Below are 6,024 nucleotides of genomic sequence, written 5' to 3'. Positions count from 1 at the left end.
CCCCCACATTGACCTCTATATCTCTGTAGTTTCATCAGGCTGCCCCCACGTTGGCCTCTATATCTCTGTAGTTTCATCAGGCTGCCCCCACGTTGGCCTCTATATCTCTGTAGTTTCATCAGGCTGCCCCCACATTGACCTCTATATCTCTGTAGTTTCATCAGGCTGCCCCCACGTTGGCCGCTATATCTCTGTAGTTTCATCAGGCTGCCCCCACGTTGGCCTCTATATCTCTGTAGTTTCATCAGGCTGCCCCCACGTTGGCCTCTATATCTCTGTAGTTTCATCAGGCTGCCCCCACATTGACCTCTATATCTCTGTAGTTTCATCAGGCTGCCCCCACGTTGGCCGCTATATCTCTGTAGTTTCATCAGGCTGCCCCACGTTGGCCTCTATATCTCTGTAGTTTCATCAGGCTGCCCCCACGTCAGCCTCTATATCTCTGTAGTTTCATCAGGCTGCCCCCACGTTGGCCTCTATATCTCTGTAGTTTCATCAGGCTGCCCCCACATTGACCTCTATATCTCTGTAGTTTCATCAGGCTGCCCCCACGTTGGCCGCTATATCTCTGTAGTTTCATCAGGCTGCCCCCACATTGGCCTCTATATCTCTGTAGTTTCATCAGGCTGCCCCCACGTTGGCCTCTATATCTCTGTAGTTTCATCAGGCTGCCCCCACGTTGGCCTCTATATCTCTGTAGTTTCATCAGGCTGCCCCCACGTTGGCCTCTATATCCCTGTAGTTTCATCAGGCTGCCCCCACGTTGGCCTCTATATCTCTGTAGTTTCATCAGGCTGCCCCCACGTTGACCTCTATATCTCTGTAGTTTCATCAGGCTGCCCCCACGTTGACCTCTATATCTCTGTAGTTTCACCAGGCTGCCCCCACGTTGGCCTCTATATCTCTGTAGTTTCATCAGGCTGCCCCCACGTTGGCCTCTATATCTCTGTAGTTTCATCAGGCTGCCCCCACGTTGACCTCTATATCTCTGTAGTTTCACCAGGCTGCCCCCACGTTGGCCTCTATATCTCTGTAGTTTCATCAGGCTGCCCCCACGTTGACCTCTATATCTCTGTAGTTTCATCAGGCTGCCCCCACGTTGACCTCTATATCTCTGTAGTTTCATCAGGCTGCCCCTACCAGTGGCGGCTCCTGAAAAAATTCTCAGGAGGGGCAATTTTTCTGATGATTTAGGTGACCTACACACATTTTTAAAAAGATATGTCCAGCAACAACATGAAGACAGGGGCAGCATATCAGTCAATACCAGAAGCATTTATTGACTGATCTCAAAAGTGTTGGCTTACAAAAGCAAAATAAGTTATCACAGTAAAAATAATCAAGGGTGTTCTTTCACATTCCTCAACACTGCATAAACAATATGTATGGCTTTGTAAAAATGAACAACCATATTCTGGCCAATTGTATAGATTTGTAAATATGAACAACCATATTCTGGCCAATTGTATAGATTTGTAAAAATGAACATGAACAGATTTTTTTATTTTTTTATTCCTCTTTTTAGTCAGCTTTAGAATGTGTTCATACACTTATGAGCACCACTGTACAGTACACATAGTATATAAAATAAGATAGATTACACCACTGGCCATATATAATGACAATAATGTAATTTCAAACACAAATGCAGTCTCCTTTCATGCATACATTTTCAAATAAAGCTCTGCTTTGAGAAAGATCGAATGATATTGTTTAATCTTTATCTTACCTTATGGCCTGCACACTGCTTGCGAAGCTGTCGAGGGCACGTTTGATAAAGACAGCATCGATGTCCTTATTCTGTAGCTTCTGGTACGGTGGGCTGGTCAAATGAACCCAATGAACCCGTCCGGATGGCTTCAAAACATTCTATGAGGTCGTCTCGATTCTCGTAGACAGTGTTCACGACTCTGCTGTTGCTAACCTCATCGTTGTGGCGGCGGACAGCTAGCCTGTATCCCTCATCCAGTTGAGTGGCAATATTCACTCTCACCAAAGCAGACAATCTCAAACAGCTATCAATGTGGGTCTTTGACAGTTCATTTTTCTTAATCTTTTCTGAAAGATGGTGCATGTCGGTTACACCAGTCGCTGTCCAAGCGTTGCTGTCTGCCGTTCATGGTTACGTTACGTTACGTATGACGAAAGCGCGTAAGTGCAAGCCCTCAGACACCCATAGAGAATGTATTGAAAGCTCAGAAATTTGAAAAAAAAATATTTTACATTAGAGGCTATGAGAGACTTCTGGGCGATTTTCAACCTGACTGAAATCGCCCCAAAACGGGCGGGGACATTTGAAGCACGACTTTAGCCTGATTGGACATTTAGTGGCTGGCAGATCAGACGTGAACACTGAACTACTGTTGCCATGATATCATTGATTAGAAAAAAAATCCCTTCCTTTTCCCGTTTGGCAGTGCGTCGCCCATATCGCCCTATTGAACACACCGCCCATGGCCCCTACGTTGACCTCTATATCTCTGTAGTTTCATCAGGCTGCCCCCACGTTGACCTCTATATCTCTGTAGTTTCATCAGGCTGCCCCCACGTTGGCCTCTATATCTCTGTAGTTTCATCAGGCTGCCCCCACGTCAGCCTCTATATCTCTGTAGTTTCATCAGGCTGCCCCCACGTTGGCCTCTATATCTCTGTAGTTTCATCAGGCTGCCCCCACGTTGACCTCTATATCTCTGTAGTTTCATCAGGCTGCCCCCACGTTGACCTCTATATCTCTGTAGTTTCATCAGGCTGCCCCCACGTTGACCTCTATATCTCTGTAGTTTCATCAGGCTGCCCCCACGTTGACCTCTATATCTCTGTAGTTTCATCAGGCTGCCCCCACGTTGACCTCTATATCTCTATAGTTTCATCAGGCTGCCCCCACGTTGACCTCTATATCTCTGTAGTTTCATCAGGCTGCCCCCACGTTGACCTCTATATCTCTGTAGTTTCATCAGGCTGCCCCTACGTTGACCTCTATATCTCTGTAGTTTCATCAGGCTGCCCCCACGTTGACCTCTATATCTCTGTAGTTTCATCAGGCTGCCCCCACGTTGGCCTCTATATCTCTGTAGTTTCATCAGGCTGCCCCCACGTCAGCCTCTATATCTCTGTAGTTTCATCAGGCTGCCCCCACGTTGGCCTCTATATCTCTGTAGTTTCATCAGGCTGCCCCCACGTTGACCTCTATATCTCTGTAGTTTCATCAGGCTGCCCCCACGTTGACCTCTATATCTCTGTAGTTTCATCAGGCTGCCCCCACGTTGACCTCTATATCTCTGTAGTTTCATCAGGCTGCCCCCACGTTGACCTCTATATCTCTGTAGTTTCATCAGGCTGCCCCCACGTTGACCTCTATATCTCTGTAGTTTCATCAGGCTGCCCCCACGCTGACCTCTATATCTCTGTAGTTTCATCAGGCTGCCCCTACGTTGACCTCTATATCTCTGTAGTTTCATCAGGCTGCCCCCACGTTGACCTCTATATCTCTGTAGTTTCATCAGGCTGCCCCCACGTTGACCTCTATATCTCTGTAGTTTCATCAGGCTGCCCCCACGTTGACCTCTATATCTCTGTAGTTTCATCAGGCTGCCCCCACGTTGGCCTCTATATCTCTGTAGTTTCATCAGGCTGCCCCCACGTTGGCCTCTATATCTCTGTAGTTTCATCAGGCTGCCCCCACGTTGGCCGCTATATCTCTGTAGTTTCATCAGGCTGCCCCCACGTTGACCTCTATATCTCTGTAGTTTCATCAGGCTGCCCCCACGTTGACCTCTATATCTCTGTAGTTTCATCAGGCTGCCCCCATGTTGGCCGCTATATCTCTGTAGTTTCATCAGGCTGCCCCCACGTTGACCTCTATATCTCTGTAGTTTCATCAGGCTGCCCCCACGTTGACCTCTATATCTCTGTAGTTTCATCAGGCTGCCCCCACGTTGACCTCTATATCTCTGTAGTTTCATCAGGCTGCCCCCACGTTGGCCTCTATATCTCTGTAGTTTCATCAGGCTGCCCCCACGTTGGCCGCTATATCTCTGTAGTTTCATCAGGCTGCCCCCACGTTGGCCTCTATATCTCTGTAGTTTCATCAGGCTGCCCCCACGTTGGCCTCTATATCTCTGTAGTTTCATCAGGCTGCCCCCACGTTGGCCTCTATATCTCTGTAGTTTCATCAGGCTGCCCCCACGTTGGCCTCTATATCTCTGTAGTTTCATCAGGCTGCCCCCACGTTGGCCTCTATATCTCTGTAGTTTCATCAGGCTGCCCCCACGTTGACCTCTATATCTCTGTAGTTTCATCAGGCTGCCCCCACGTTGACCTCTATATCTCTGTAGTTTCATCAGGCTGCCCCCACTTCGGCCTCTATATCTCTGTAGTTTCATCAGGCTGCCCCCACGTTGGCCTCTATATCTCTGTAGTTTCATCAGGCTGCCCCCACGTTGACCTCTATATCTCTGTAGTTTCATCAGGCTGCCCCCACGTTGGCCTCTATATCTCTGTAGTTTCACCAGGCTGCCCCCACGTTGACCTCTATATCTCTGTAGTTTCATCAGGCTGCCCCCACGTTGACCTCTATATCTCTGTAGTTTCATCAGGCTGCCCCCACGTTGACCTCTATATCTCTGTAGTTTCACCAGGCTGCCCCCACGTTGGCCTCTATATCTCTGTAGTTTCATCAGGCTGCCCCCACTTCGGCCTCTATATCTCTGTAGTTTCATCAGGCTGCCCCCACGTTGACCTCTATATCTCTGTAGTTTCACCAGGCTGCCCCCACGTTGGCCTCTATATCTCTGTAGTTTCATCAGGCTGCCCCCACGTTGACCTCTATATCTCTGTAGTTTCATCAGGCTGCCCCCACGTTGACCTCTATATCTCTGTAGTTTCATCAGGCTGCCCCTACGTTGACCTCTATATCTCTGTAGTTTCATCAGGCTGCCCCCACGTTGACCTCTATATCTCTGTAGTTTCATCAGGCTGCCCCCACGTTGGCCTCTATATCTCTGTAGTTTCATCAGGCTGCCCCCACGTCAGCCTCTATATCTCTGTAGTTTCATCAGGCTGCCCCCACGTTGGCCTCTATATCTCTGTAGTTTCATCAGGCTGCCCCCACGTTGACCTCTATATCTCTGTAGTTTCATCAGGCTGCCCCCACGTTGACCTCTATATCTCTGTAGTTTCATCAGGCTGCCCCCACGTTGACCTCTATATCTCTGTAGTTTCATCAGGCTGCCCCCACGTTGACCCCTATATCTCTGTAGTTTCATCAGGCTGCCCCCACGTTGACCTCTATATCTCTGTAGTTTCACCAGGCTGCCCCCACGTTGGCCTCTATATCTCTGTAGTTTCATCAGGCTGCCCCCACTTCGGCCTCTATATCTCTGTAGTTTCATCAGGCTGCCCCCACGTTGACCTCTATATCTCTGTAGTTTCACCAGGCTGCCCCCACGTTGGCCTCTATATCTCTGTAGTTTCATCAGGCTGCCCCCACGTTGACCTCTATATCTCTGTAGTTTCATCAGGCTGCTCCCACGTTGACCTCTATATCTCTGTAGTTTCATCAGGCTGCCCCTACGTTGACCTCTATATCTCTGTAGTTTCATCAGGCTGCCCCCACGTTGACCTCTATATCTCTGTAGTTTCATCAGGCTGCCCCCACGTTGGCCTCTATATCTCTGTAGTTTCATCAGGCTGCCCCCACGTCAGCCTCTATATCTCTGTAGTTTCATCAGGCTGCCCCCACGTTGGCCTCTATATCTCTGTAGTTTCATCAGGCTGCCCCCACGTTGACCTCTATATCTCTGTAGTTTCATCAGGCTGCCCCCACGTTGACCTCTATATCTCTGTAGTTTCATCAGGCTGCCCCCACGTTGACCTCTATATCTCTGTAGTTTCATCAGGCTGCCCCCACGTTGACCTCTATATCTCTGTAGTTTCATCAGGCTGCCCCCACGTTGACCTCTATATCTCTGTAGCTTCATCAGGCTGCCCCCACGTTGACCTCTATATCTCTGTAGTTTCATCAGG

The sequence above is a fragment of the Coregonus lavaretus genome (assembly GCF_964263955.1).
Source record: "Coregonus lavaretus genome assembly, contig: HAP1_SCAFFOLD_329, whole genome shotgun sequence".
NCBI lineage: Eukaryota > Metazoa > Chordata > Actinopteri > Salmoniformes > Salmonidae > Coregonus > Coregonus lavaretus.
This window is presented reverse-complemented; position numbering follows the sequence as displayed.